This window comes from Perca fluviatilis, chromosome 8, assembly GCF_010015445.1.
Source record: "Perca fluviatilis chromosome 8, GENO_Pfluv_1.0, whole genome shotgun sequence".
In the NCBI taxonomy this organism is placed as follows: Eukaryota; Metazoa; Chordata; class Actinopteri; order Perciformes; family Percidae; genus Perca; species Perca fluviatilis.
This window is the reverse complement of record NC_053119.1, coordinates 6,718,113-6,731,055: the sequence shown is the minus strand read 5'-3', so window position 1 is coordinate 6,731,055 and position 12,943 is coordinate 6,718,113. Positions and strand designations below refer to the sequence as shown.

At 43.5% G+C, this 12,943-nt stretch overlaps 1 protein-coding gene across 1 annotated transcript in view; it reads left to right on the top strand.

Annotated features, from left to right (window-relative positions):
• The window catches only part of grm8b (glutamate receptor, metabotropic 8b), a 158,656-nt gene that overhangs the window by 65,332 nt on the left and 80,381 nt on the right, over positions 1-12,943 (top strand). The gene's annotated exons all lie outside the window — the stretch shown is intronic.

Sequence of the window (12,943 nt, the reverse complement as noted above, 5' to 3'; positions counted from 1 at the left end):
CGACTTATTACCATTACTCGTTTTACATTTCTGTTTGGAATGTATGGTCACTGCACCTCATTTACATGAAATGATGCCTAATTTTTGAGTCAAATTAGCAGAAATTCTGAATTATTCTGACCAATAGTTAAGATCAAAGGAACATATGCTTATGTATTATCACAGATTTGGACCCGAGTAGAACATGAAAGTAGTGATCATCGATATTTATTTTAGTGTTGCATGTTATTTTTGGGGAAATTTGGTTGAAAGAAACCTATATTTCTGATATAAAAACTTTTGACCTGAGGACAACACGAGGGTTAAAAACCTTTCATGCTTTCATCTCTGCTGCTGACACACACACAAACACACGCACGCACACACACACACACACACACACACACACACACACACACACACACACACACACACACACACACACACTCTCTCTCTGCTACACATGTCCCCAGAGCGATGGAGGACAGGCAGGATGAACAGCCACTGTGGTTTTCGAAGCTGTTGGTTGATAAGACTCGCCGTGTGTTTGGCGAGCGAACAGGAAGAGAGGTCGTGTAATTGACTCTTGATGTAATTACAGCAGAAGTCGACGCTGTTTTCTCCTCGGCAGGTCACTGCGAGGTGATCAGACTCTCTGCTTTCGCTGATTAAAATGGTATCACACCAAGACGAGCTCTGATGATGATAATGAGATTTGTTAAGGGTGCGTGTGAGACTCATCAGCGGTAACATGTATGTTGGAGATCAGCGATATGTGTGTGTTGAATTCAGATTCGGTTTTCTTTTTGACCACTGACCGCATTAGGTGATGATCAAGAGAAAAGCAATCCAACTTTAAAAGCCGAGGAGTGCTCCACCTCGATTATTTCTGTTTCTATCAAACTACTTCTATTTCTTACATAATATCCAGTGATCTGATCAGTGACGGAGAATTGAAGCTGGGAAAAAAAATACTGCATTGGGATACTGTATGTCAACAGACAAATGCGTCAGTGGTGGCTGTGGCTACAGATGTGCTTAAATTGCTGCGAGTGTGGCTATTGCTTGGTCTACTTTTCCAGCAGTTTTCTGTTTTTAGGGCTGTTTCTATCCCTGTAGCAGTTGATGTGGATGTGTCTACTCAACACATTCTCACTCCCATGGCGTCAAAAAGCAGGTGCCGTTTGTTGTTGACGCAAAAAAAAGTCTCCTTATGCATCATCGTGGACTCTTGGCGACAGTTTTGGACGCTCTCGGGACTCGCGTCTGGCCCCTTGGCGTGACTTGCGTTTAACTGACATGCGGCACAAAAACGGGACGGTTAGGTTTAGGAAACGATGGTGGGTGGGGTTACAAAATGTACGTTTCAGTGACACGAACTTCGGTCTCCTGGGTGAAAGTCCTGTGTTGTTTGACCCATCAACCAACCTCCTTACTCTGATTTTCGGTCTTTCATACTACTTGGTACCGTCTTAAAAAGTCATCTTACAGCGCGAGCTGCTGCTATGCCCGGTGCGTTCCATACAGACGCTAAAGGGCGTGAGTGAGAGCCACTGACCAAGTGTTCGTATTTTACGAGTTGGGAGTGAAAGCGGGTTGGTCTACTGTAGCTACAGCAACTACTGTAGTACAATTTGCCATAAAAAAGAGGAATGTAAAGCCAGACACTTCCACCAGGATTTGAGCTTGCAACAACAGCAAGTGTAGTATAATACTACAATGCATTCTCATGAGCGGGTTAGTATGATATCTTGGTATGAAACGTTTTTCCCAATACATATGATATCCTTCGAAATGTTGGCGACTGCCGGCCGGTTGCACGATGACCGGTCATATGACGGTCACATTTAGCCGACAAAAGGTGAACATGAGCACCGTGAGGTTGTTTCAGAGGCCGTTGCCGTTAAGTTTAGCTGACAGAAGGTGACTGTCCTGTGCCAACGACTAGTTAATATTATAAAAAAAGGATTGTGGTTTGGGTTAAAAACACCAAAAATGGCCGTTATCTTGTCTGTAGATGCATTCCAGATGGCGATGTTACGAATCCCACTATGGCCACGCCAAGACCCGCCCTTCAATAGCGTTTATTGGCCAGGCGTCCATGCTTACGCAAGGTAACCCCATTTGTTCAGGTCCTATCCCCTGACCAATCGGCTATCCTAACCTTAACCACTCGAGGTGAAATGCCTTACCCCGACCAATCGAGCTGCTTCGTAGGGCGGGTCTTGGCGTGGCCATAGTGGGATTCGTAATTTTGCGTCCAGATGCACAATAGCGATGTGGACTAAACCACAGCGACAAACACATCACACTTCCTGTGTCTGTTTCACAATAAAAGTCACCCCGTGTTTCGCCAGTTGCAACACTTTTAATTTGAAGAAATGTTTGGTTAGCATTAGAGGCAACTTAAAGGACAATTCCGGCGCAAAATGAACCTAGGGGTTAATACGTTCTCTGGGATATGTTTACATGCTAATCGAATGTGACCAGTTTTAGCGCAAACCGCTTATTAGCTTATAATAGCTTTCGTAGCTAGTCGTCAGGGCACAAGGAAAAGTAAAAAGAAATCTCTATTTCTACACCACTAACAAGGCTCAAAATAGCTCCACACTTCCACGGTAGCATAATGAGGGTCCCTACATGTAAACCGAAGCATTGAGAACTTTGTAAGTGGACAGACAGTTTATTAAAAAGATAAAGGCGGGCGCCATCTAGGGAAAACAGTCACGACCAGTCGAACGACGAACGCCGTGCTTGAGCTATGTTACTGGTTGCTCGGCGTTCGTGGTTCGACTGGTCATGACTGTTTTCCCACGAAAAAAAACCAGCAACACATGGATTAGATGTTGCATCTTTTCCTGCGAAGGCAATTTAAATCCAGCGTGGGAAAGGCGGACTCCGCCACGAATAAAAACCATAAGAAAGACTTTAGTGTCATCTGTCTGTATACCGTGCAGCACAGCACAAAGAACAAGTCCCCCTGGTGCAAAACCCAAATAATGAATGATGCAACATTCAGACTACACAGTGAGGCTGTTTTCCTGTAAGATAAAAATAAAAATAAAATAGAAACAAACATGTAGTGCAGTACGCAGGACAACTTTACAACACTGTAATAAGATAATAGAAAAGTTTGGTGTTTTTGAACATGAAATCTAATGAAAAAGATATAATACAATTACATTTTTAATCCGCCTGCCACTTGTTCTGGTTCTCTCTGCCACCGTAACCGTGGTTATGAGTGAGCCTTGCCGCTGTAACATCCTACGTATTTACCTGCGACAGGGCTGTAATCTGTGTGTAAACGGCAGCAGCGGTAATCATGAAGAACGGATGCGGTCGATGTTTTTTAAAAAGCTTCAGATTAATAACGAGATGCTGTTCAGAGAGCAGCTGTGGCTCCTCTGTGGGCATCAATGAGCTTTCATCTCTGCTGCTGACACACACACACACACACACACACACACACACACACACACACACACACAACACACACACACACACACACACACACTCTGCTACACGTGGCTTAATTTGCAGCCTGCATATGCATTTCTATCAACAGGAATGAGGTCTGATGGCATGAAGCCTCCTGGCTGTTGCCGGCTGAACAGTTCACGGATGAAATGTTCAACGTGATCAGAGGATGTATTGATTAGAGCTGATAGCTGATTAGCTTTTAATGAGTAGATTGTGGGGAAGCACGTCCTTTTAATATGCAGTTGTCTTTCTTGAATTATCTTCTAACCCAACAGATGATGACTCATCAGGCCGACTTTGAAAAAATAAATATTAAATGTCTATTTAAGCTCCTGGTGTGAAAAGCCTCATTGTCTCACGGCAATAATTAGCTTCATAACGGTTTATTACCACAGCTGTTTAACCGTTACAGGCTGCTCTGTTTTTTATTTTTAATGTTTTTTAAAAGGGAACTCTTTTATTGATTTTACGACGAGTGTTTACAGGTGTTGGGGAGTGCTACTGCATACGTAATCTAAATTTATAAAGCCTTAAGTGTCTGTGTGACGCCTGATAAATGTCCTCAAGTGATGTCACTTGAGTCAGCGTCGGCTCAAGACTACAAATTTAAAAAAGGAATAAATCTGGAGGTGTGGTGTTAGAAAGATTAGAAGACCTCTGTTAGCCCGCCACTCATCTCTGCTGCAGGCTACATTAGCCGCTGACTAGCATTGAAAACACCCAAATCTGCAACTGAACTGTCGACCGTGGAGTTGCCTTGTGGGTAACGTAGGAAGAAGAATGTAAAGACTAAAAGGAGGATAAACATGTATACAGGAGGAAAAGAGGAGATAGAAAAGGAAAGGAGGAGGCAGAGGAGGAAATTAGGAGGTGGAGAAGGAAAGGAGGAGGTAGAGAAGTACAGAGGGAAGGAGTAGGTAGAGACGTAAAGGAGGAGGTGGAGGAGGGAAGGAGGAGGTGGTAAAGGAAAGGAGGACACAGATGATGAAAGGAAGGGGAGAGTAGGAGGAGAAAAAGCGGAGGAGGAGGAGGAAGAAAAGGAGCCGATATCGAGTGAAAGAACATCTGTGAGGTAAATGTCTGCGTCCTCCAATGATGTCATCCAGCTGCTGAAACGTCAACAGATGTTGCCGATGTCACCTGAGGCCCTGCCGAGGAGCCGCAACACAGCACGGGATCGGAGCCACCGTCGTGAAGCCCGTTTCCATGACAACAGCTGCAGATCTCCCCCTCAGCGTGCATCTCGAGCACAGATGGATGAACACTCTGTGATTTCTTCCTCTCGAGGGGGGGGCCAGGTGTGTGTTTACCTGCAGGGGGGCGACGCTACGAGGCATGTGACCATCTGTGATGTCACCAGCTGGTCCTGTGGGATGCTGGGAGGTTGCTTCACCTCTACTTAAGGGTTTTTACACTCGACCACAACAGGATCTGTGTGTAGAGGAGGACATAGAGGAGGACAAGGAGAGGGAGAGAAGGAAAGGGGGAATGTGGGGGAGGAAAAGACGAGGTATAGGAAGGAAAGAGAAGGTACAGTAGGAAAGAAGAGGAGGTAGAGAAGGAAAGGAGGACATAGAGCATTATGTAATAATTAATTACAAAATGCGGAGACAGTTATTACACATTGCGTTGAGGGGTTTTATTACAAAATACGGCAGATTACATAACGCGGGTGTTATTACATAATGAAGTGACATTTTATTACATTTTGACTTTTTTTTTTACATCATGCGTTGCTATCACATATTGCGTTGCTACACACCTGGACCTAAAACTCAGCAGGGGCTGAAAAAGACCTTGTTTGTTCCTCCCGTTGTGTTTCTGCGATGAGCCCGGGTGGGTCGGCTTGTAAGTGGCTGTTTCCACCAGGCCGAGCCGTGCCGCTCTGTGCCGGGCCAGCTGGCCGCTCACAGCAGAGTTCCCCCAGTCAGCGGAGTCAGTGACTTGATTGGCAGACAGAAGCTGTCACAGATTAAAGGAGCATTTACATAGTATCGCTGCAAAAATAGTACTCCCCCACCCCCCCTGGAAGTTCCTCGTCTGAGCTTTCCCCGATCACACTTCACTAAGATTATGTAGGAAATATGAAAATGTCTTTAAATAATCATTTCCTCAGCTTTATAATCCTATTAACCGTAGATTAAATTTTCTTTTCTTGTCTGTTTGCCTTTGAAGTCTTTGAACTCTCTCTCTGCTATCAGCTGCTGCAGGGTTTTTCCTCTAAGGCCTGAACTCCAGAAATCCTCGACCTCCCGCGCGTTGAGCTGGGTCACGCTGATATCCATACTTTCACCTGGTTTTCAAGGTTTATTCTGGGTTTTATTACAGTGAATACGGACAGGGAACGGAGAAAGATGACATTACAACGCTCCATCACCAGAAACATTTTCCAGCCCGTGTGAGCACTCGTCCTCGGGCCTCACATTTTCTGTTTCCATTTACAGTTTATGGGGCCAAGCAGGGCCACAGGTGTGACCCTCATGAGTAAAGCTGGTTAAACCCATTTCTCTTATGTGCTGTAAGAAATCAAGACAGCCAAAACCACCATGAACCTACACTCACCTAAAGTATTATTAGGAACGCCTGTTACATTTCTCGTTAATGCAATTATCTAATCAACCAATCACATGGCAGCTGCTTCAATGTGGTCCAGGTCTAGACAATCTCCTGAACTCCAAACTGAATGTCAGAATGGGAATGAAAGGTGATCTAAGCAACTTTGAGCGTGGCATGGTTGTTGGTGCCAGACGGGCTGGTCTGAGTATTTCACAATCTGCTTAGTTACAGTTACCTTTTCTAGGATTTACAAAGAATGGTCTGAAAAAGGAAAAACATCCAGTATGGTGCAGTCCTGGGGGGGCGAAAATGCCTTGTTGGTGCTAGAGGTCAGAGGAGAATGGGCCGACTGATTCCAGCTGATAGAAGATCAACTTTGACTCAAATAACCACTCGTTACAACCGAGGTATGCAGCAAAGCATTTGTGAAGCCACAACACGCACAACCTTGAGGAGGATGGGCTGCACCACCAGAAGACCCCACCGGGTACCACTCATCTCCACTAAAAATAGGAAAATGAGGCTACAATTTGCACGAGCTCTCCAAAAAACACTTGAAGACTGGAAAAATGTTGTCTGGTCTGATGAGTCTTGATTTCTGTTGGGACATTCAGATGGTAGAGTCAGAATTTGGCGTAAACAGAATGAGAACATGGATCCGTCATGCCTTGTTACCACTGGCCAGGCTGCTGGTGGTGGGGGTGTAATGGTGTGGAGGATCCCTTTTGCCTTCAGAACTGCCTTCATTCTTTGTGTCATTGATTCAACAAGGTGCTGGAAATATTCTTTAGAAATGTCAGCCCATATTTATAGGATAGGGTCAAACATGGTATTAGTATGGTGTTCCTATTAATCCTTTAGGTGAGTGTGTGTTTTATTTTTGTAAAGTATCCGGCTGCACAATGGTCTTCCTGTTTGTGATTACCTGCCTGGCTTGACACATTTGCTCACGTCTCGCGCAAGAAATAGAGGTGACGCCGAAACGGTTGCGCCCCTTGCGAACGGACAGATTGAATAACATGGGTGCCGAAATGAAAATAGCTGAACTACGCGGCTATGCTTACGCGCCCGGTGTGTTTTCACTGTAACTCTGTTCTCTTCGGGAAACTTCGAGCTAGCAAGCTCCACCCTAAAAAGGCAGATTTTGAAGAAAAGTTTTATCATGCAACAAGGCAGGCCTGCTTGGTTCTTTAGGGGAAGGATCGTAAAGATTTACAAAGAATATGTTTACGGCATTTCCTCTCTAAGTGGGACGTTTTGGGACCGATTGGCGGGGATATGTTATTGACAAAATACACACGGCTAATGAGGTTTAACCATGTATCAGCTAATTTAAATAGCTCACATTACTGTATTGTGTCAACAGTTAACTTCATTTTAATATTGTATGTTGCGTTTTTTCATTTTTTGCGGGGTGCAAATGGTCCACCAAAACAAGTTCCTTCCCGAGACTATTTTACAGATCCACTGCTGTTGTGCCTGGAGCTTAGCGCCGCCCAAGAGGATTGTGATTGGTTTAAAGAAATGCTAAAAAAATGTTCTCCTATCCCAGAACGTATCTGTGTGGTGTAGCCAGACCTTACTTCACAGCACTGTGGAATAGGTCTGGCAATGCGAGACTATTCGGTAACAATTTACTTGAAGGTATTTACATAAGAGTGACATGACACTGAAATGAACACATGACACTGTCATAATTATGACACATTAACCCTAACCCTAACCATAACCATAACCATAACCATAACTTGTCATGACAAAAAACGAACAACACTTCCTAAAAGAAGCGTTATGTCATAAACGTTTAGGACTTGTTTATAATGTTTATTACACGTTCATGACAGTGTCATGTCACTCTTATGTGGATACCTTCAAGTAACGTGTAACCAACTATTCAAGTATAAAAGCAACAGCAACTTGAAAATCTCCTGCACACGTTTGCTCACAATCAGCCTGGAAAAGTGCGCTTCAGCCTTAAATTGGAGGAGATCATCTGCGGAGTCTGTCGACTTCCGAAATCTCTAACTCAGTTTAGAACTTCAAGCTCAAAACGTTCAGAGCATCAGAGTTTGGATTTGAGAAGTTAATTCTCTCCTTCTGTCTCAGGGAATTGTAGTTTTCACCTTTTTACTTTGTAAAAGTCAAACCTTGCAAGGGGAACAGCAGGAACCACAGTGGAGAGGGAAAATGGCTTCAGGACACATTCAGGGACCCGCTGTCAGCTCGGAAAACTGCCGCCACTTTGTCTGTCTCTGACTGGATCACGCTGTGCAGACTCAATTCACAGGTTTCTATTCTGAGTCAGGAGGTACAGAGAGTTGATGAAGGAAACACGTTGTTGGAAAGAAACGGAAGTTAACACAGAGAGGGAGAGAGTGTGTGATGGATTGATGAATCACCAGTTATTATTATTATTATTATTATTATTATTAATTGTCATCATGAGACAGACTGAAGGTGAAAAACAACAAGATTTGAGTGAGCATCTGTGAACATCGTTATATAACCCAAACATTTCAGCTTCTGCAGGAGATATATGCCTCATGGAAAGAGACAGAGACTAGATTTGGGACGAGATTTTTTTCTCTCATTCTGCTCAATCGAGAGTTCATTAAATGCTTCTGTTTCAAGTCATCTAAGTCCCCCGAACCTTCTCCATGGATCCAGAAGTCGAGCTGCTCCTGAGTTTTCCGTAACAATTATTATTTGGGTTATTACAGTATTCCTGCAATGCCTTGCAGTCACTCTGCCGGCCATTACATGCATACATACATACATACATACATACATACATACATACATACATACATAGATAGATAGAAACTTCATTGTATATTTGTATATTAACCACACTACCTTACATAATTACTTTGTCATTCAGAGGGACTTTATCAGACTCACTCTAATGTCTGGCTTTTACTTCATGTTCCATGTCTGAACTTGGAAAAATTGCTTTTAACTTCAGTGCACCTGACTCATGGAAGAAAATACAGCACTTTTTTTTAAAAATCAACTCACTTGTGCCTTTTGGACATTTTAGAAGACTGATTTCGGACCTCCTAACTTTTACTTGTAATTGCTTAACATAGTTGTATTTCTTTTGCATCCTGGTTTTTCTGATCTGTTTATCGAATCAATTTTTACAATTCAGAAAGTTTTAGTGTCTTTCTATTTTTCTTGTGATGGCTTCCTTTTCTGTGTTGTTTTCTTTGTCTTTGTAACTCAACGTCCTTGTAAATGAGGGCCGCCCCTCAATGATCTCTCGAGTATAAATATATTTTTTGGCCAATTTTGATATGTTTTGAATGACTCTCACTAACGTTTAATTTCCGGCAAATGGGATTGCTCTGGTGCGGCTGTAAGATCAGCCAGATGTCTCTCATTTCGGCTGGATGTGCTTTACCTTCCGCTTTCTTTGTGTTGGCGTTCTAAACTCCGGTGGATTTCTGAGGACTATGATTAACTGCTCCTCAGATCTCTGCAGGGTAAATCCAGACAGCTAGCTAGACTATCTGTCCAATCTGAGTTTTCTGTTGCATCACTAAAACAACCTTTGAATGTACACGTTCCCCCAAAACAAGTTCCTTCCCGAGGCTATTTTGCAGAGGCACCGTTATTGCGTCCGGCGCATAGCGCCGCCCAAGGCGATTGTGATTGGTTTAAAGAAATGCCAATAAACCAGAGCACGTTTTTCTCCCATCCTGGAATGCTGTGTGGACTGGCTAGACCGTCCTCCGCAGCGCTGTGGGGGAAGGTCTGGCAATGCGAGACTACTAATGACGCTAATCCACAGTGATGCTGCTAAGACTAATGATGCATAAAGAAAAGATTGTCCTCCTGCGTTTAGTTGAAGATGCCCCCATGGTGCCTGTGAAGGAGGAGAGCAGCAGGACTTAAATGTCTGATTTCTGAGAGTTAAAAAAGAAACCAGTCTTCCCGCGCAGTCGAGCCGAGAGCTTCCCCTTCAGGAGCACCGGAATCCTCCTGCTCTCTCAGCGGGAACTCTGGGCCGACAGCGGGCTGACTCCTGTTTGAACTCCCGGCTCGCAGCTAAATTCAGCTCCACAGCTTTTAATTATACGTCCAAGTTCAATCTTCAAAACCTTGCGAGCAGATGTTGGTTTGAAAAGCTGCGGCGGATTGTGTCGCCTGATACCGCGGCTCGTCGGAGGGTTTTCAGAGAGCTTCTCTTATGTTTTTTTGCATCTCGAGTGTCATTTGTTGTCGTCTTGAGGCAGAATATGATAATAGCAGCTGCTTCGTGACAAGAGGAGCTCTGTAAGGAGTTCATAAGTTTAAGACCAGGAAATGTTGTGAACATAGGTGAACAACGTCATCGGTTTGTACAACTTTCAAGCCCCCCCCAATCAAGAGAAGTTCCTTAAGGAACAAAACAAGATTTTAAGAGGACAATGTCACTGACTACGTTTACATGCACATAATATTCTGTTTTTTGCCCTTATTCCGAAAAGACTATATTTCGACTAATTTGTTTACATGGCTAATGTAAGTGAATATTCCACTACTATTCCCGTTTACATGTAGCCATGCAAAACAGGATTTTTTCGAAGTTTACAAGCAGTGGTGGGCTTATTGGACCGTGCGAACACAGCCTCCCTCTTTCATTCCTTCAACCAGCTTCTTTAAAAGGTTGGCGTAGCGATTTGTGCGCATATCCAAAAACCTGTCTATATCCAAGCCTTTGATAATGTTTAAAAGTAGCTGTGTTTCTCCTTCTTTTCTCGTCTGCTGCCTTGCAAACTGTTGGCTGGTTGATTTGTGTACAGGCAGCAACCATAGAAACACGCAGAGCTGACCATAAGCCGTAAACAGGCAACAGGCCGTAAAGTGCGGTAAAAACCCCGACTGAGACGCCTGTTCTGAATGCGCTGTATACATGTCCAAAGAATGTCTCTAAAACCCAAATAATACGGCATATCCCACATGTCTTAATCGTAAAATGCTATATTCGGAAAAAGGCCTTATTCGAGGCTTGTTTGAGCTATGTTACTGGTTACTGGTTGCACGGCATTTGTCGTTCGCCTGGTCATGACTGTTTTCCCAAGATGGCGCCTGCTTGTATACATGAAAGCTACAGTCTTTCTAAACTATCTTTCTAAACTGTCTGTACACTTACAAAGTTCTCAATGCGTCAGTTTACATGTAGGGACCCTCGTTATGTTACCGTGGAAGTGTGGCGCTATTTTGAGCGTTGTTAGTGGTGTAGAAATAGAGATTTCTTTTGACTTTACCCTCTGCCCCGAAGGCTAGCGTTATAAGCTAATCACCGGTTTGTGCTAGCTTGTTTCAAGCTAGAGACACATTCGATTAACATGAAACCATATCCCAGAGAACGCTCGACTTGGTACACATATGTTATTAACCCCTAGGTTCATTTTGCGCCGGAATTGTTCTGTAAGGCAAACCATATAGGAGAGAAAAAAAATACATCTTGTGCGTCGCTAAGCTCCGGACGCAGCAACGGTGGCTCTGCAAAATATTCTCGGGAAGGAACTTGTTTTATGTGGAACAGCTGCACCCCGCAAAGGAAAACGCCACATACGATATTAAATGAATTAACTGTTGACACACTACAATAACGTGAGCTATTTAAATTAGCATGATACATGGTTAATCATAATTTGTGTACCAGTGCATCGCCCTGTGTACTTCGTCCACAGCAATCCCACCAATCGGTCCAAAAACGTCCCAGTTAGAGAGGAAATGCCGTAAACATATTCTTTGTAAAAAAAAAAAAAACTACAATAAATAACCGACAGAACCAAGCAGGCCTGCCTTGTTGCATAATCCAAATGTTCTTCAAAACTTGCCATTTTCAGCATGTAGCTTGCTAGCTGGAGGTTTGATGTTGTTCCCCTGAAGCGAACAGAGTTAGACAACGGCAACACAGAGAGCAGAAGGTGAGGGACATCCAGGCAATTATCCTGGAAATGTACTTCCGTTGATTCCAGACTAATTCATCCGTGAATACGCTGAACATGCTTTACTAAGAGTAACATTTGTTCTTGCGCACTTTTATTTTAAACACATGAATGAAGGCTGCGTAGGACGTACGAAAAACAAACACCAAAATGTTTGGGTGTCCAGAAGTTCTCTTTTCCGGACTGAACTATTCTTATCATTCCTCCGTTACTTTTAGTTAATGAATGCTAAAAATCGAAATGTAATAACTTTAAAAATGAGTTGCCATGAGTCTGAGAGCTTCAGGTATCTTGCAGTAAACATGAATGATGCAAAGAACAGCTGACAGTTTGTGATTTATCGTCTTTCTCCTTGACTCAGACTCAACGTTTGATGTTTTAATAAAGACACAGTGTCACAGGAAAGAATTCTTCTCTTCATCTTCTAAGTCATATCAGCAGATATTCCTCACATTCAAACAGTTTTCAGTCAAATAGTAGCTTTGTGTTGTCCTGTGTGTGTGTGCGTGCGTGCGTGCGTGCGTGCGTGCGTGCGTGCGTGCGTGCGTGCGTGCAGCAGATTAAATGGAGGATGTGATGGTGTTGTATTTTCGCTGACGTTCTGTCAGATCAGTCGCTGTGAAAGAACTCTACCTTTTCTTTTTTTTCTTCCTCAGAAGTGCGAACGCCTGCAGGAGATAATGTGCTTTTCTTCCTCTTCTTTCTCTCGGCTCCTCATCCTCTTCCATCTATCCTTCTGTACTTTTGTATTCTTTCAACTATTTCTTTTCTGTTCTTCCGCCCTCTCGTATGAGACATAAATACTCTCCGTCTCGCCTCACCTGTCTGTAAAGTTTAAAAATTTTTTTTTTTAACTTGTGTCCATTCAAAGAGGAAAGTTTTTCTTCTCCTTGTCATCCAAATTTGGTGTCATCTGTTATCCTGGACCTCGTTAGGCCCATTTTAGGGGGGCTGAAGCTACCCTATAATGTTCCTAATCCCCCCCC